This window comes from Amblyomma americanum, chromosome 1, assembly GCF_052857255.1.
Source record: "Amblyomma americanum isolate KBUSLIRL-KWMA chromosome 1, ASM5285725v1, whole genome shotgun sequence".
Taxonomy (NCBI): Eukaryota; Metazoa; Arthropoda; class Arachnida; order Ixodida; family Ixodidae; genus Amblyomma; species Amblyomma americanum.
In genome coordinates, this window is record NC_135497.1 from 526,535,618 (window position 1) to 526,555,717 (window position 20,100).

The window sequence follows — 20,100 nt, forward strand, 5'->3', positions numbered from 1 at the left end:
GAGGACAGGAAAAGGCGACTGCCGGTTTCCCCCGGTCGGGTCCGGCCGGAGGTGCCGTCTACAGGAAGCTTGGGCCAAAGTGGTGTGTTGCCTCCGCCGAGAGGCCTTAAAGGTCCAAACGCTCGTCATTGGCTCAACCACCAGGATCCCCTTATCTCCGGACACAGCGATGCCACGCGCGGCTATGCCCGGGTGCTCGGGTCCGTGGTGATGCACTGTTCACCATCATCCCCTTGCGGGGATGTCCCTGCGGATACTCGGGAACCCGTGGTGTCGCCACTCACCAACGCCTGCAAGCTGCAGACGCCGCCCTGCGGGGATCACATGTAATGAAATCAACCACAAGTCCACGGGCCTCGGCGACAATTGTGGCTCCTATTAGAATTTTTGCCAGCATTTCAGCCTTGGCATTGCCACTAGTAGCAAAAGTGCCAATAACTTGGGACCAGCGGCCAGTAAACGGCACAAACATTACGACCATCCCATGGTTAGATGGAACATTTTGTCTGTCAGCTGTAAACGGGCCCAAGTCAACGAATCCTTCAATACGATGAGATGATGTCACAGTTAGGTGTTCAGACAATTTGATTTCATCAACCAAAAGGCCGCCACAAAGTTTGAAGCTATGGACGCGTCCAGTTTTTTTCTTCAGTTGGCAAAGTACTCTGTGGCTGAACCCAAAAGTGGTTTTGTAAGCCTGTAAATAGCGCTTTAGTGTACTCTTGCTTGGCAGGCAAATAATGTTGTGATATCGGAGATGTTCACACCACTTGGCACTTTTCATCTTCATTAATATGCGTTCGAGAATCCAAGCTTTACTGTACACATTTCCCTTGCTGCTTTTTTTTTCGCTGCCGAGAAACATTGTCTCACGCATTCTTGCTGTTTAGGATCCAGGGCTGAGATCTCTGCCTCGAGCACTTCCATAGGCTTACAAGCATTTTTCTATTGCATCTTGCAGAGCTCATATTACAGGTCACTCATTCATGATGATAGCCTCCGGTTCTTTTGTCGCACTTAACGCAGCTTCTGCGTTGTACTTTCCACAGTCTTTCTAACTGACCAATTTACCCTTGAACACCGCGTCAGTAAGGCCTTTCTGAGGTAGCGGCAGGATACGCATGCCTGTCCTGCGAAGTAGAACAAAACAGAGGAAAAATAAATGACCACAACGTCGGCCTTGTTATATAATCGTGCATGCATTACAGTGTGAAGTTGGAAGCAAAATTTAAATGATTAATTTGAACGAAATCTGCATACCTTCAGATGGCTCCTTTCCGGCGCATCGTTTACTGAAGTATGTGCCGTCGTGTAGGATCGACTGCGCTTGAAGCCCTTTGGTAAGGCTGTTTTTCGGCATGCTGCTAACGGGCAGTGCTCCTTTACATAGGCGGTATAGGTCGACACTTCGAAGCAGTCTGTTTCCTTCCTCACGGCTGCAATGCATCCCGTTTCTACTAAGTGGCCGCAAAGGTGTGCACTATATGCGGCGCCGGGCCCATCATCGCGTGAAAGCATCACCATCCTCTCTGACTCCACGCATTGATTTTCGCCCATTCTTAGCTTGCAGTACACAGTCCCACTGTAATAAGGTATGCGATGGCAGTTCCAGTATCCTGAAGGAACATCCAGCCTAGAAAAATCGTCCGGCACAGATGCTTCCTCAACATCACAAGGGTCTTGGTCGTTCGCCAACACGCTACTCTCAGTGTCAATGTCCGGACCCCTCAATTCTTTGTTAACGTCGGAATCATTACTTTGTGGTCTTTTCGCTTCATTAGGATATGTACTTGTGCTTTTCCTCTTCCTAGGTGGTCTCTGTAGCGGTGTTTTCTTTGACAGATAGCTCGGCGCGTTCGGCAGCAAATTTGGCACCACATCTGGTAAAAGTTCAGGCTTTCCACGCGGGATGCGGACTTCTTTGCCGTCAATGATGTGTATAAAGTCCCTCACAATGCATGATGGCTCGAAATGTAGCTCACACACAGAGCAGGTTTCGTCCAAAACCTTATCTTTTCGATGAAGGTTGCGTTCCCACTGCTTGCGTCGGTTCTCATCCTTTCGCACAGCGAAGAGCGACGGCTGATCGCCTTTCGTCCACTGGTATCCCGTTTTGCAATCGGGAGAAAAACAATGCCGTTGACGCCGACGATTCGGCATGACCGTAGTCTTAATGCCGCGAACTCACAAAGAGGAAAAATGCACCGCACAAAAAGCAACAAAGAGCTGCAGGCAGCTTGGCGGGACTGCTAGCCGCGCGCGCGGGGGCGCCGAGCCTTCAGCCACGCTACAACAGCGCCACCGCTTACACCCGGGACCTGTCGACACTGGCCGCCTCACCGCATCGCATGGAGCGCGTCGGCTCCTGAACCCACTACCCACATTCTAGAGCCCTATAGCATCGGTAAACGAAGCTCCTCTATTGCGCCGCCACTGGTTCGAATCCCACTCGGGGTGAGTGTACGGTAGTTGTTTACTGCGTTACCAGTATGGCCTCCTTTTCCAAAAAAATTATCGTGTTGTGCGTCCATGCGTGCGCGTACGTGTGTGTGTGTGTGTGTGTGCAAGGGCATGTGCATGGCATGCAAGTACGAGCGCGTGTTTGTGAGAGTGCAGCCTGCACCCTTGATGTACACTCCGGGCCTGCACTAGTAAAAATGCCTCTTAACGCATCTCCCCCCTCCCCAGCCTGCAGCCGATCTAGCCGAGGTGGATTACTGTGAATACTCCACAAGTGCCGTCGCCCAAGAGTTCTACGAAAGAACGCCAACAAGCACAAGCCTCTTGCCGCAGACACCAACAATCCGAAGTGCGACAGCGAGAGGCAGATGAAACCCGCCCGTGAGAGAATTCAACATCCAGCATTCGGAGAACAGCTTGACGAAGCCGATTGCTATCGATTGGGATTTCGTTTTGTGGTAAGCAGAACAAATCCAGCACATCAGCATAACACAAAATCATTTAATCGTAGTTGGAGTCCAGTGTGCATGTATCTATATCTGCCAATAATACTTTATGCCAGCAGGCATACTGTCGCAATAAAAATATTTGATCGCCATTAAATTTCATTGGAGTACCATCTTTCTGGGCTTAATACTCATATCGCTTGCAGAGAGCGCATGCATTTCCGCATTGCCCCCTTGTGTATTCGTGTATTCCCTATTTATTCATTTTTTCTTAAGTATCTCTACCGCTGCTACAAGCCCGTCTTTCCTTGCTTATTTCTATCGCGTGCAACATAGACTGTTCTCTGAAAAATATACCGCACCGATTTATACTGACTTTATTTAGCATTAATAATAGTAGCAATGTCTAGGGTTTAACGTGTCGAAGCGACGCGGGGGCCATTAGGGAAGCTCTAGTAGAGGACTCCACATTAACGCAGATCAGCAGGGGTTCATCAATGTGCGCTGACATCGCACAGCACACGGGCGTTTTTGCATTTCGCCGCCATTGAAATGCAGCCCCCGTGGCCAGTATTGAACCCGGGACCTTGGGATCAGCAGCCGAGCGCCATAGCCACTGAGCCATCATGAGTGGTCTTATTGAGTATCTGCTGTGTGAGACAATTAATGCCTCCGAAAGTAAACGTTGCACAACGAGTTTTGCTCGTTGCGCTTGTTTCAAATATTTATGGTGCATGACAAAAAAAAAAGGAAAGCCATTCCCACTCGGCGCTGAGTTAGACCAGTGCCAAAAATTCGATTAAAACTCTACGCGAATGTGTGAAAGGTGGAGGCCAAATACTCATGATTTTGCATCAATCCGGGGTATAATGCTTTTGAATTGATGAAATCAGATTAGAGAAGCTCCAATTAGGTTTCTTTCTAGACACAACGCTTTCTGTAGTTTTGTTGTCGCATAGACTGGATGCAATTTTGCACTGCCCAGCGCAGAGAGCTTCCGATGGGTAAATTTTAGCATCTTATATTGTCTGAAAAAGAAAAATAAGGAAAAGTGTGCTGAGTTTCGAAAAAAGTGGGGCTGAACCGAGTCCCGAACCGGTTCGAAACGGCTGCTTTTAATCGTTCCTGTTCGGACTCAGTTCCAAGACGGCGAAATAATATGGGTTCGGTTCTTGTTCCGGGCAAAAATACGTGTTCGGTTCCGGTTTCGGATTCAGGTTCGGCTCCGGTGTGACCAGATGAGGTGAGGACTTGGGCAGCGGCTCTTATAGCGACCTTTGCCTCCACAGCTGAAGCAGAGGGGTCATGTCTCCGCGTCGAGTTCGTCGTGGCAAGTGACGCGCACCGGCTGCAGCTTGGTTTGAGCGTGTGGGGTGTCGTTTCTGCTGAAGGACGAATCCCAATATAAAAACGTCGAAACTGTTTATTCGTTTAGCGATGGCAGCGGACGAGAATACTGACACTACGCTCGTCTCGGTAGCGGATGGAAGCTGCTCTTCCCAGCCGGGCAGCCTGCTTTTGTAGCCACCGTCGGTGACGCATGCCTCGGGTGACGCAGCGGTGGCGCTGTGTTTTATCGGTAAGGGAGTGCAGCGTGTGGCCGTGTTACGCTGGGCCGGATGATAACATGGCGGAGGCTCCGCGGAAATATGCGCAATGTGGCGCCACATCACCCCCCCCTCACTGGAGTGGAGAGCCCTCAGGGCTTGTAAAACTCTGTGCAGCGTACCCGACATCCATAGCCTGTAGTGACAGAAGCAGGCTGCGATGTCGGGGGTCGTGGATGGACCCCTGTGGGTGGACTAGTATTTCCTGGTTCGGCAGAATCGATGTAGGCTGGCTTCAGATGGTCGATAGACATGCGGACGTCGTTCCTGTTAACGCGCAGGGTGACAGTTTTGTCGTCGAGACGGAGAAATGGGTCGGGTCCGCTGTAAGGTGGCTGGGAAGGCATGCGGACGGTGTCGTCGCGAAGAGAAGTGTGCGTGCACGTTGCCAGATCCTTGAAGACGAAAGGGGCAGTCTTACAGTGGTGAGCTGTAGGTGAAGGGCGGAGGGCAGCGATGGTGCGTCGGAGCCGGCAACGAAATCGGTGGGGTCTGACGTCGCGGTGTTGGATGGCGGTGCAGGAAGATATTCGCCTCGGAGACGGAGTGATTACCCGTAGACGAGCTCTGCGGGTGTAGCATGAATGTCTGGCTTGAAGGTGGCGAGAAGATCCAGGTCTACGGCCGGAATGGCTTCGAGCCAGGTTGAGTCCGGATGGCACATAATGGCTGCTTTGAACTGTCGGTGGAAACGCTCGATCATCAAGTTGGCGCAGGGCTGGTAGTTGGTAGTCCTCAAGCGCTCGAACCCGATGGTCAGCCCCAGGAACCTCAAAAGGTGCGATTCGAACTGTCGTCCTTGTTCGGTGGTGACGCGGTGAGGGGTCCCGAAGCGAGCCATCCAGCCGGCGAAGAAGGCCGAGCGACGTCTTCCGCGGTGATTCCCTCGAGGGGTCATCCCTCAGGCCATCAAGCATACCGATCGATGGCGGTGAGGCAGTAGCAACAGGGTCCAGGTGGGGAAAAGGGCCCTATGATATCAAGGTGGACGTGTAGAAACCGACCAGAGGGCTGGGGGAATGCTCCGAGCGGTGAAGTGACATGCCTCGGGACTTCAGCGCGCTGGAATTGAATGCAGGACTATGCTCAGGTGCGGCAATCGCGCTGCATGGAAGGCCAGACATAGCGGTCGGCCATGAGGCGTGTAGAGGCGCGTATGCGGCGTAGCTGATATTATACATCTGGTTGAAGAGGCCACGGCGATGGGAAAGGGGCACGTAAGGCCTGATTCGTGCTGTTGGCATGTCGCAGTAGATAGTGGTTGTCGATCCAGGTATGGGGATTTGTTGCAGCTGTAGTAAGGACCCGCACTTAAGAAGTTCTTGCAGTTCGACGTCAGTAGTTTGAGCCTCGGAGAGGACGTCAACTGTTATCTGTGAAGAGCTGATAGTTGCCACACATGAAAGCGTGTCGGCGACCACGTTGTCCTTCGCGCTGACATGGTGCATGTCGGTGGTAAACTGGGCAATGGACGAGAGCTGGTTCTACTGGACCGGCGGGAGTTCGTCGTGGCGTTGGGAGAAGGTGTAGGTCAGAGGTTTATGGTCGGTGTAGGTATTGCAGTGCTGTGCTTCTAGAATCTGGTGAAAGTGTTGAACTGCTTTGTGTATCGCCAGAAGTTCTCTGAACTAAGCTGGCGAACTCGACGGGTCGGGAGTCGAGACATTTTGGACGGGACTGGCCGCAGAAGGGGTCGTTTTCCGAGCTGAGAGTTTCTTGGAGAAGAAAGCCAAGGGATGCCAGGTATTGTCTACGCGTTGCATAAGGGCGGCGCCGACGGCGAAGTCAGAGGCGTCCGTGAATAGCCCCAAAGGAGCGTTTGGCGTGAGATGGGAGAGAAGTGTGGTGGTGCAGAGAGCAGCTTTGCATTCTTCGAAAAGTTGCGTTAAAGCCGGTGTCCATATGACGGGCTGGTTTCCTTGTTAACCAGCCAAGGCATCATGGAGGGGAGCCTGGTAGTCGGCTGCGTGTGGCAAGAAACGCTGTAAAAGTTCAGCATACTGAGGAAACGGCGAAGGTCTTTAATGGTAGTGGGATGAGGGTAATTTTGCAGGTCTCAGATGCATTGAGGCAAAGGTCGAGTTCCCTCTGATGAAACTTCATGGCCGAGGAATTTGACGACTCAAGCGCCGAGCGTGCTCTTTGGAACATTCACGAGTAGGCCGTGGTCATCGAGGCGTTTGAAAAGTAGACGAAGGTGCGTGTTCGTCGGCGTTACGGGCAAATATCAATATGTCGTCAAGATAGACGAAGCATAAGTCGAGGCCGCGGGCGACTTCGTCGACGAAGCGTTGAGAGGTTTGTCCAGCGTGCCTCAGGCCAAAAATTATAGAGAAACTCGAACAAGCCGAAATGGTTAATGATTGCAGTTTTCGGGCCGTCGTCCGGATTGACGGGTATCTGCGTGCAGGCCTTCACAAAGTCTAGCACGGAGAAAACGTGGCAGCCATCAATGCGATAGACGAAGTCCTGTATGTGATGAACGGGATACCTGTCCGGAATGATGTGGGCTTTGAGGGCACGGTAGTGTCCCCACACGGTCGCCAGCCTTCGGTCTTCTTCGGGACAAGGTGAAGTGGCGATGCTCACGGGCCGTGGGAGCGGCGGGCGATTCCCTCACGGAACATGGCTTCGAACTCTGCTTTGGCTATGCGCATGCGGTCCAGAGCACGGCGACGGGCGTGGCAGAAAACCAAAGGGCCTGGGGTGGTTCGGATTTATGGCACAGTGGTGTGCTGCACATCACGTGGCAACCCGCTAGGGCGCGTAAAACCGAGAAATTCGGCGAGGATGGCGTGGTACGGTGAATGATTTACAACACAAGGTATTTTGATGCTTGGCTGTTGGGTAGTCGTACGCTGTCCTGGCGAAGAATGTCGCGTTGTCGCGCGGATGAGACGGCCGTGGCGGCAATACGGCAATCGAGAAACTATGACGAAATGCCAATGACGGCCACGGCGTAGGTTTTTAAACTGGACGTGCAGGCGAAGCGAGCCCTAAGTCTTGAGTGTGGACCGGTTTGCCGCGCTGAGCTCGAATGACGTAGGAGGACGGATACCTTGAAGGTGGACTCGTGGGCAGCAGATGTCGGAACCGCTGTCGACAAGGAACCACTGCTTTGTAATTTGGTCGGTGACGAAGATGCGACGGCATCCAGGTTGGCAGCTCGCAGCCATGTCTACGAGCTGCCGTTGGCGTTTCTCTTATGTCCAGCGGAGCACGGTGGTGGACATTGCCGGGCTCTGTCTCCAAAGCGTTGATGGTAGTAGCTCCGGTCGTCGTCACCAGGCTGCTGCGACGGGGTGGTGTTACGGTTACAGCTTCGCGGGTGGCGTATCGGCAAGTGTTGAACCAGGCCTTGTTGTATGGAGCTGAGCTGTCGATTGATATCGTCGATACGGCGCGCAAGCTCTATGGTGTTGAGCGGTGCGGCGACAGCCTGGACGGTGGGCGACAACTGCGGCAAAACACCTCGATGACGCGACCAGCGATCCCGGCAATTCGGTCGAGAGGTAGCGTAAGCTGAGCCTGCAGAATTGCCTGGACGTGCGGTGCAAGTCGTTGAAGCCAAAGTGCTCGCAGTAAGAAATCCTGGACTTCCATGTTGCCCACGAGAGCACTCATTTGGCGGAAGAGCTGTGAAGGCTTGCGCTCGGCAAGTTCTGCGGACTGTAGTTGTCGCGCCTTCTGGTCTTCCGAGAGTGACAGGCGGCCGATGAGTTCAGTCTTGAGGTGATCGTAAAGGCTGGGCGTTGGTGTATTGGCAAGGAGATCCCGGACCTTGTTGGCGTAGCGGGCATTGAGGTGGGCGACGACGTAATCGTCGCGGGGCCGGTCTTGTGTGATGTGCGTGAGGAAGAACTGGGCCTTGACTTGGGCGAACAATACCTTGGGCGACTCGGCCCAAACCGGCGGAAGCTTGAGAGCGACACGCTGGACGTCATGCGGGGCAGCGTGCAGGATGCCGTCTGCCAGGGTTCTGAAGCCCTCGACGGAGACGGCAGGACGCTGCTGCACGGAAGCATTGTGTTGGCCATGCCGTTCTTGAAGGTGTTGCTCTTGCTCGTCCATGGCGATGCATTGTTGTCTGCTCAAGGACGAATCCCAACATAAAAACGTAACAACAGTTTATTCGATTAGCGATGGTAGCGAACGCGACTACCGACGCAACGCTCGTCTGAGTAGCGGAAGGAAAAAAAGCTGCCCTTCCCAGCCGGGCAGCCTGTTCTTGTAGCCGCTGTCGGTGACGCATGCCTCGGGTGACGCAGCGGTGGCGCTGTGTTTTATCGGTAACGCAGTCCAGCGTGTGGCTGTGTTACGCTGGGCCGGATAATAACAAGGCGGAGGCTGCGCGGAAATATGCGCAGAGTGTGTTTCCCCAAGCGGGAGCGTGCATGTTGAGCTGGTTAAACATGAAAGGTGGGCTAGTTGCAGCTGCGACACTGGCTGTGTCAAGTTAGGGAGCGCGAATTAAACAGCGGACAGAGACAGAGAAACAGATGGGACACACGCTAGCGTGTACCGTCGGCTTCTCTGTCTCTCTACGCTGCTTTATTCGCGCTAGCTGACATGGTGCAGGCAGTGTTGAGCTGGTGTGCCAGTGCTTTGGTGCACCATGGCGCAGGTCGACCGGGTAGAGACCGAAACTGATTGCGCTCAGCCACAGTCAATCAGTCCAGTAGTGCGGGAAACAATCAAAATCAAAGATTGCACGCAGTCATTCCCTCTAGGGGAGGACGTATACTTTTGGTGAACTTCGAAAGGACATGTCAAAAATCTAATCTTGAGAAAGGTCTGTGGCCGCAGCATCTGCTAAACCTGTTGCAGTGTAAAGGTAGCTGACGCAATTAGTCGTATGAGCTTGCGAGAAACGAAAGACTGTGAGGTCATGAACGCAAGTCTTCTAAAGAAGAATCTCTTATCTTCCAGGGCTTCGGACTTCAGACATCTTTATACTTCCGAGGCGAAGTCTAAATAAGAATCCGACCTTGAGTTCGGATACAACTTGAAAGCGAACCTTGTAGAATGGTTAAAGACTACAGGCGTTGACGCAGACGCTGAGAACATCGTGCAGTGCATGTGTCTGGTGCACTTTTACGACACAATCCCGGATTGAATGCGCTTGTGGATCCCCGAAAGGGCCGAGGTAAACACTGTTTAGAAGGCTGCTGAATTGGAGGAAGAGTATGAGTCATGCCGCTCGTTTCAAGAAACTCGTGGTGCAAGCAGCCATAAAGAGGGAGACCGGTACCTGGCTGTGCCTGAAAGGAGAAAAAAAAAACTGGCGCGAAGCCGCTTTTTTTAAGAACGCCGGAGCGGTGAAAGAGGAGGACCGCTCAAAAGCGGCAGCGAAGCAGCCAGAAAATTTCCCGAGCGATGCAAAGAACACGGAAGGAAAAAAAAAAGAATAAGGCACTAGGACAGAGTGTGTACTTGAAATGTCAGCAACCTGGGCACTTTGCATAAAGTTGCCGAAATCAGCGTATTGTGTTCTCCTATGTAAAAGACGTGGAAACTTTGTTATACTGAAACCGTTCATGAGACAATTCACTGTGAATGGGAAGAAGTGCAGGGCATTAAGGGATGTAGTTCAACTACTGTATGTGGCTGCGGAATATTTCACAGTTGAATTCGCGTGGATTACACAAGTGGGACAGGATGATACGGTCTGCCTACACTTTAGTTCTAGTGTGCATTGAGGGCCCGTCTGGTTACCTTGTTACGGAGGCGGCTGTTTCAGAGGGTCTGCCAAATGAGTACCCTTACTTGTTTTCAAACAAGAATCAGAAGTTGCTGAGAGAAAGAGAAACCACATTTGGGAAGGGAGACTTCTGTGCGCTAACCCGCTTTAGAGGCAGAGCACTGGCAAGTCAGTCAAAGTACGACTTGACAGACGTAGATGAAACACTGGGACATGGCACGGGGAAGCAAACGGCCGCGATGAACACCTTGGAGATGTCGGTGACACGGCGGTTAAGTGACAACAAAGAAAAGGAAACAAAGGAAGAATCGTCAGAAGCTACACTGCAAAAAATTTCTGTAACTTTTTGGCTGAATCGACCTTAAGTAGGATACGCATCTGCCGTTAGGGGAAAACGAACGATTCGTCAGTATTCGGTCCGTATTTTCTCCTTCCACAGTCTAGCAACGTTGATGCGAGCAGTAAAAAGAGTGTAGAAGGACCTGCGACCACCCGACATCGAAGGAGACGCTCCTATCTTCCTTCCATTTATCCGTGTGCGCTTTAGCATTTGGCGACTTGACTTGGCTATAGCCATGAAGGAAGGAAAAATTTGTCTATAGTGTACTTGGCGTCACCAGTATGGATCGCGTTGTTTAGCGTGCACGTTTCTTCGTTCCCCGCATCAAAGCAACGCAGTCTTTGCACTAACCTGAAACGACCTTCCCTCCTCAACGAGCAGCCCGGCGTGAGCCCGCTCTTTTTTGGAGCATTCTGTTCTTCGCGACAAGGTAAGGGTCAATTTGCTAGTGTTATCAAATGTGGTGTGCGGTGTTGCATCGCCTTCATAGCGCCGGGTCCCGCTTTGAGAGTGTTACATTCGGGCGCCCGCCTGTCTGTGTTGGTAGCGTCGTCAGCGAAGCTCACCTGCTGGAAGCCAGCACTAAGCTTCTTCTGTATGGTTCCGAGCCACGCGATAAGAATCGCTCCCACGTTCGAGACCCGAGTACCGAGAGCGTCGCCCAGGTGGGTTCCGGGAACCAAGCAAGGGGAGCGAGGGCCCACGGAACGCCGCCGCAGCGAGCGTCTAGCACCTGACAGCACCGAGTGCTGCTACACTGGACAGACTCTTGGCGAAGTGGAGAGGCCGCCGCAGGGATCGAGCGGCAGCTAGTCCCCTGTGGCCGTGACTAAGCTGAGGGGACCAATGTGGCCTCATTCCCAGATTACGGCAGCGAGCTGGCGGTCGTCGTCCGCTAATCTTCGCAGGCATGGCAAATGACGAAGCGTCTCCCTTTGGCTACTAGACCCGACGCTGCGTTCTGGTCCGAGCGTCGACTGACATCTAAAGGACAGGTGTCGGCGGTGCGTGGAATCTTTCGGCTGGCTACGAGATCATCCCCCTCCGCTGTCGACGTGGACACAAGGGCATCCTCCTCTCTCGATGGCTCGACACGTGACGAGGGCGTGTCCCTATGTACTAGTACGTTGGTACGTGTTTGTGCGTGATAATACAAGATAGGCCACTCCCACCCTGGCGGAAACGTCCTCAACCTGGGGAATCTGGGGAACAAGAACTGTATGAAACTGTACAGCGAGTGCAGTGAAAATAGTGCTCCTCTTGTGTGCTCCTCTTGGGTGCTTCTTTTGGGTGCTCCTCTTCTGTGCTCCTATGTAATGCTCAGTCGTGTTCCCTTTTGGGTGCTCCTTTGTGTGCTCCATTTAGGGATCATGCTTCCTTTTAAGGCTCCTTAAGCCTACTTTTAAGATCTTCTCTTCGGAGAGAAGTTCCGTTTGACCTCTACCTATAAAAATAATGCAAATAAACCCCTCCAGTAATCTTCCTCCCATCATCCAACTCCTTTAACTCGTCGGCAGTCCTGTCCTGGTGGTGGTGGCGGTGTTCAGAGCAAGCGTCGTCCCGTGACCGTGGTTCCGTCAGGAGCGACCCCGAAGAACGACTCCGAACCCCCATCCAACAAGAGCCATAAACGTGTTCGCTTCGCGACCTGTTGCGCCAACCTTGCTGTTTGTTCATAGAATAAATGCATATCGAATCCATAAGAAGGCCGTCCATGACAGCGTGCGGCGCATATCGCCCCAGCGCGCGTCTCGTGTTACCCGCCGCTTTCTGTGGACGTCGCTCCTTCGCGGATCTTAAGAGAAAGCCGTGGTTGCCGTGTCGGCTGGTCGTCGCGTCTTTGCGATCCACGCGAGACAGTTCAGGCAGCGGTGATCAGCACAGTCGATGGCCACAGTGAGAGTATATAGTGTTGGGAGGTTAAAAAGAAATAAAATTAATGGTGCCCATCTCGCATCGGATGTAAACAGGCCTAACACCAGATATAGGCACATAGCTCGGCCGTCTTCTCGTCACGGGATTGCAACCTGGTGAGAAATCGCGGCGCCATTCAGAAGTGACCACGAACGCGAATGGAGGGAACAAAAGCCAGACTCCTCATAGACACCGCACGGCCGTACATGGCACGTTCGCGGTGAATTCGAGACGGCTCCTGCACTAGACGAACTCGGGGGAAGAGGCTGGAGCCGACGAGGAGAGTAAGATGACGAAGACAGCTTACAAGCGTCGAGTCAGGTCAGAAGAGAATTGTAGACCGCCCTGTAAAGACCTTTCATGCACTCAGTACTGTAATACAGTCCTGTTTTTTGTTGTTTTCCCCTAAAAAGTGTCTCTCAACTGTTCAAGAACCAGTTCATAGTTAAGAGATCCCTCAACATGCAACTACGCCGGTGTGCTTTGCGATGTCAGCGCACGGAGCTCTTCACTACAGTATCCTTCATAGCTATCTTTTGGACTTTTCAGCTTTATGAAAATTCAGCATACTTTTTTCGATGTTTATTCCAGAACACAAGTATATTTCTTTGCTGATTATTATTTTTCGATTAATGAAAACTGAGTATCTTTGTTGATTTAATGCGGCAGTCCATTGTGGTCAGAAGTCACTTAGTCTGTCTCGGCATTTTGGTCAGCGTATACAGTTTATTCACCAGTATTTGAGGTGACAATGTTAATACTTGGAACGGTGCTTATAGCAGGAATTGCTGTTGTCGTTAAAAATGTAACACAGTTTAAATGAGAGCCATGAGACGAAAAGAGAAGTGGAAGCATACTTCTAAGAGCTAGTTTGACACGTTGTCATTGAGTTGTCGCACTGGTTTGAACGATTATGGTCTGCGCGTTGATGGCAGCAGTGGAACTGCTGCTTAGCCAGAACATGAAAGTTTTTCGTGACGGCCATGCCCGGTTTTGTGTCACTGTCCTACATGCAGTAGAAAAAATTACTTAACTGACTAAGAGCTTTGAGGTGGTGAAAATGAACAAATATTGCTCAGCTAGCAGGTGGCGAGGAGGTGGGGCTTCCCCGGCCCATAGAGGCATGTAAGTAAGCGGAGCAATACATCAAATCCCATACCTAGGGTGCTTATGTACATTACCGAGGTCGCATTACGCCCCTGGCTTCCCTATTATAAAATTTGACGAAATGTAACTTACTCAACAGCCAACTGTAGTTGGATACAACTTGGAGGGCCTCAGCAAGGCACTCTCACTAAAGTTGCGGTATGTTAAAGGATGCTGCTTCACAGCTATCCTCCAGCTATAATTTTTTTAATGCGTTTTGTGGAAGCTGAGTTATATGTAGTCAAAATTTGGACTTCAGCGTCATCGTGCCTTTCCCTTAAGAAAAAAAATTATGAGCTCTGGAATTATGGTATCTCGCTTTTTTGAGAGTCAGACATTGAGAAGCTAATTTTGCTCACTGTTGTGGTTGTCTGCCAGAATAATACAAGGCACTGCAGACTGTGGCCCAGTGTTACCAAATGCACCCTGCTATAGCGGTACCCTGCATGCCAATACTGACCTTTTTCGGTTCTAACCGAAAAGTCCAACATCACTCATAGCTCATGTGTCAGTTCAGAACGTAAAATCCCACATACCACCACTTCATGAGCGGTAACAATCTAACGGCGAACCAGTCCCCACAGTATGTACACTTTAATGTGAATAACGCTGATCGGAAAACAGAGTTGAATGCCTTTGTGCGTTACAAGTCGTCATGAGCACGGACATGATGGCCATGGCTACCTATTTAATATGGCTGATGCTGAAAGATATGCGACAGCAGAAAAAAAACTCAGATCCCACAGAGCCTGCAGAAATTTTGGCCTGCCCCCCCCCCCCCCCCCCCCCCCCCCCCCCTGCAATCGCTTTTTTCAGTTGTCTGGGCAAAGTGCAGTTCAAAGAAAGCAATAAATTTATTGCTTTGGAAGTCAATGTGCTGTGTGCACTGCACTATGGGAAATGAGTGCTCGCCCGAATCTTCTAATTTTCTGTGATTCCCAAGCCTGTGTTTAGAACCCCTGGGGACTGCAGCTTCGACTGTGATCCCGAGTTCCATTCTAAGGGTATGATTGGACAACCAGTTGCTACCAGAAGCTTCCATCAGTGCTTGTGTACAAAGCTATCAAGGACATTTCTTGCGGTGATTCTGGCTCTTGTGGAACACACCAGCAATCCTAGTGAAAGTCAAACTGCTTCGTGTGAGTGCAGCCATAATATTTCATGATGCATATTCTTTCTGTGTAGATGTGTTTAGTGCTCATCAATAGTCAAATATGCCCTCTTGTAATGTTTGTAGTCAAAGTTTTCAGTCATTGTCGCGCTACTTTGACCATTTCAAGTTTCATAGTAGCATAGTGACTGGTGCACCTTGCCCTGTCGGCTCATGTGGTGCTGTCTTTAGTAACTATGGAAGCTTTAGGAGCCATCTCTCGAGGCATCATAAGGGACCACGCCTTGACTCTTATAGTGCCCTTTTCCAGTGTCCTGTCTCATCATGCGTGACTTTAGAACCTAACCGTTCTCAATTTCAGTGTCATGTAGCCAGCCACTTGAGCAACTCAGCTGAAGCAGTTGTGTGCCCCTTTACTGGGTGCGTTAGTGTGTTGAGAACAGCTGGTTCATTAAGAACACAAGTCTCAAGGTACCACCAAAAGGGCAGAGACCTTTCAGAAAGCACTGAATTCCTCTGCTGCTCACTTGGAAATGGAGCCAGAGAGCATTGCAGAAGCTGACCCCAGTCGACAGTCATCAGCCACTTATACAAATAGTGTATGTAGCATGGGGGCCAGTGCTAGCAACCCCTCAAGTGGCAACCTCTTCACTACCAACCTTGCCCAGTTTCTGCTTAAGCTCGAAACGCAACATCATTTACCAGCAAGCACAGTACAAACCATAGTTAAAGAGATTGATACATTGCACAGCTTGAGCAATCAGATTTAACTGGAGGGCCTGGTTGACGTTCCAGAAGACGTACTCTCGAAAATTGAATCAGTGTTTGCAAAATACGCGCTTCATAGTGGGATGTCTACAACTGTGAGGTCATCACACTGCCGCCACAACTTCTATAAAAAAAACTTCAACTTTATAGAACCCGTGGAAGTGTCTGTAGGCCTTAACAGACAGAATAATGAGTCTATATATCACTATGTGCTAGTTGAAAGCCTCATAAAATTCAATCGTTATATTAATGATTTAATAAGCATTAGTGATCAAGCATATTTTGTTATCTATGCAGACGACACTAGCATTTTCTTTCAGTCCAAGGAGATTAAGGTACTCGCAAGTTTAGCCAATACCACCCTCGATAGGTTGTCTCAATGGAGCACAGTAAATTCCTTAAAAATAAACGCAGCGAAAACCAAATGTATTTTATTTGCGCCGGTGCAAAAGCAAATAAATCGTAGCTTGGATATCTATTTTGGCAATTCTAAAATAGAGCTCGCGAAACAGGTTAAAACACTAGGAGTCATTTTTAGCGAAAATTTAACTTGGGACGCTCATGTTGGCCTTGTAGCTAAAAAGTTGGCGAGGGCATGCGGAATGATTTGTAGATTGCGACAGGTGATTCCACCGAAACTCAAGCTTCTTGTATATAATGCCTTATTTCTCCCGCATATAAACTACTGTAACCTTGTTTGGGGGACAACATCTGCTACACACATCCACAAATTACTTTTAATACAGAAAAAAGCTATCCGCCATATTGCAAATGCCCCATACGATTCCCATACGCGGGATTTATTTCAATCATTTAATGTCTTGACTGTCACGCATGCATACATATTTAACCTGTTCTTAAAATACAAGAGCAGCTTAAAACACACAAATGAGCATTTTCTTCGAATGAGCCGCCTTAAAAAATCCTTGCAGCTGCCATACAGTGTAAGGCAAAGAGATACATGGGATTTGCCATTTTCCCGAACCAATAACAGTTTTAACAGGTTGCAATATCGTGTACCATTCCTGCTAAATAGCCTTGAAAAGCTACATATAGACCCGAGCACCATGACTAGAAAACAATGGAAAAAATTTTTAATGACGAACGACGGTATCCAAATTTAAGAAAAAAGTACAGAAGAAAAATGTTGTAATGGAAACGTTTTCTCTTATTTTGGAGCATGCTTGTTTTTGTATTAGGTTCGTACGATTCTTTTATTTGTCTGTACGTCCTGAGTGTAAATGGTCTAACTTAGACCAGAAACTCGTTTTTTTTTCCTTTCCCTTTTGCTGCATATGTATCCAAATATGTTGGCCTGCACGTGGGATGCTGTTGTACGCGAATACATTTATATTGCTTTTATCTGTGAGATGCAACATATATATATATATATATATATATATATATATATATATATATATATATATATATATATATATATATATATATATATATATATATATATATATATATGTAAAAACTTGCATTTAACGTGACTGAAAAACCTTCACGCTGCCAATCAAACAGGGGCAAGGGCCTTGTCAAGCTGCTTGTAGCAGCTTTTTTGCTCTTGTCCCAGCATTCCTTTGTTACACGCGGAAGAATGCTGAATAAAGATTTGATTTGATTTGATTTGATTTGATGTGCGGTAAGCGGTGAGGAGAATAGGACTTCAGAAGAATGGTTTGGATATTACCTTTCATGTGAGCCTTTCAAGAACAGGGAAGATAAATTGATACGAATTTTGTTATACCAAGATGAATTTGAAATTGCAAACCCGCTAGGTTCTGCGAAGAGAGATTTTAAGCTGCTGGGTGCGTACCTGACACTTGGAAATGTGCCTTTGTATTGTAGGTCTAGTGTTGAAGCCATGCAGATGGTTATGCTTTGCCGCCAGAAGGATATAAAAGAATTTGGGTTGGCAAAGGTGCTGTAGCCATTGATAGAGGACATGGTCAGTCTTGAGAGGTCAGGAGTGTTGATCAGTGGAGCCCATCATGATGCGTGCGGTTAGACTTTATAATGGGAGACAACCTTGGCAGTCATGGCATTGGTGGCTTTGCACAGAATTTTAGCACAAGCGCTTACTTTTATCGGTTTTGCCTTGTTACTCGGTCTGATTTTGAGCAGGACCCTCTTGCGACTGGGGAGAAGCGAACGCCTCAGCATTATGATGAATGCATTGAGCGCATTGCAGGAAGTTCTTCAACCAGCAATGACTGTAATATTGTTGAACAGTCTCCGTTCCATGCCCTTAAGTTTTTTTATGCGTGTAATTCTAGACTGCCGCCATGCATTGGGCATGACCTCTTTAAGAAGGTGGTTAAGCATGGTCTGGCATTGTGTATTCATTATTTTGTGAACAAGAAATGCTGGTTCACATATGATTACCTGAACAACAGGTTATCTACAATTAAATATAACTATCTTGACTTGCGCAATAAGCCTGTAAATGTTCTCAGCTGGGGCTTTAAGCTTTCTGGGCATGCAATGCAAAATTACACTCTGCTTAAGCTGCTGCCTCTACACATTGGCACCAAAGTGGCAGACATAGAGAATACAGTGTGGCGCCTTGTGCTTACGTTAATGCAGAGAACTGATCTTCTTCTTGCACCGAAGGTAACATCTGCCCAGGTTGCATACCTCAGAGTACTAATTGAGGACTACAGTTCGTCTCGAAGTTCTCTCTTTCGACAACAAAAGTTGAGGCCAAGACATCACTACATGATTCATTACAGCAGTCTTATCGAAGAATTTGGCCCACTTTGTCATGTATGGACATTGCGTTTCGAAAGTAAACATCAGTATATCAAGAGTTGCATTCGACATGCCAGGAACTTCAAGAATGTCACAAAGTCACTGTTAGAGAAGCATCAGTTGTCGCAAGCTTTTCGCTCACCACGTGACTTATTTGAGACAAAACGCCAATTTGTTGAGATGAGTCATTCTGAGCAGCCTCATGTGCTGAGTAAGATACAAGACATTTCAGTCCCTCCAAACTCTGTGCTTTTAAAAAAAATTTGTGCACAATGCTATTGCTATATTGTTGGAGACTATGTGCTTGTTTCAGCGACACGCTATGATGTTGTATTTGGTATTGTTGCGACCAATGTTAAAACTCCACTGTCCTGTTTGCGCTATTGCCACGAAATAAGAACTGAGTAAATTCGAGTTTTGATTTTTCAGCATTTGAGTTTTTTTTCTTTTGCACGTTACTTCGACCGAAAGCGATTAATTAACTGCGGCAGTCCAGGCTACTGCGCGTTAGGCATGGAGATAACAAGAGGGAAGGAAATGTTCTCTTACAAACCATTATCGCATATGATAACGTAAGATGATAACCACCTAAACAAGCAGCATTTGTATGACTCATGCGATGCTGTAGTTGCTTGCGAAACAGCGTTTAAATGTCTTTTTTGGTCGCTGTTAATCAACCCAAACAATTAAACACACATCAAAATTCTCATCACGACCGTGTTACAGTGCGCAACTATAGGGCATCGTATTCGCCTATTTACAAAGAAGCATTACGTGGCTACCGTCAGTCGGATATTGTTAACGGTAGCCTGCGAGGTGTCCGAGGTATATTAACACTGAAATAATCTGCAAGGTTTTCTGCTCTAAAATAATTAAAATTGAGACGAGTAATCACCTACACACTGAATAGCACAGCCCGTTGCACGAGCGAATGCGCCTTTGAGAGAATATAATATAGCAGCATTAAACCACCATCCGTTCGCATGTCGGTCTACTTCCTCTTTGCGGAGTTAAATTTTTAATAAGATTGGGCAAAAGACGGTGATGGTGGTAAAACTTTATTGAATGCACTGGGGCTGGTTTTAGGGGAGAGTGGATGGTTTCACCGCTCCCTTGCCTGGGTGGTAGTCCTCTAACCGGGACACCATTGGCGGTAGCCCCTGCCCGCGCTCTTTGGGCCAGAGCCCTCTGGGACTCCAGGTCCAAGCAGCCGGACAAGGTCGCCTTCCAGCCCTCTCTCGTTGGCTGATTTACTCTCTTTATTTGCGGATTTTTCTGGCAGGCCCATGCCGTATGATATGCGTCTGCCCATATCTCACAAAATTTATAGTACCCCGAAACATTTGGGTGTAAGTGTTTTAGAATCGCGGCGCTTAGAAACGACCCCGTTTGCAGCCTTCTGAGGTGTCGTTCCTCAGTTCTATCCAGGCCCTTGGCGGGCTCTGGGAACGTCTGCCTACTGAGGCGTAGATCGTCACTACCCCGGAGTTCCACTGAATTCCCAGAGTCTGTCGGGACTCCTGTACCGAATCCGCTTACCAAATACGCAAAAGAAGCCGGTTGAAAAACGCGACTCTGAGACATTCACTACAGCGCCCCGAGCTCGCTCGCTCACTACACTTCCACCGAGTGCATACGAGGAGGAGGAGGGAGGAGATGGCGTTACTATTAGTCTATTTATAGGGGCTTTAATCCACGCCGGCCGATAGAGACGCGCTCGCGAGCATTTTGCGCGCGAGAACCAACGCCCGCACTTCGCTTCCTGTGCATCCGTCTGATTTCAGTATAGACGGGGGCGCACGCATCGCACACTGGGCAGCAATAAAAAAAAAAAACGCCGCTCGGCTCTC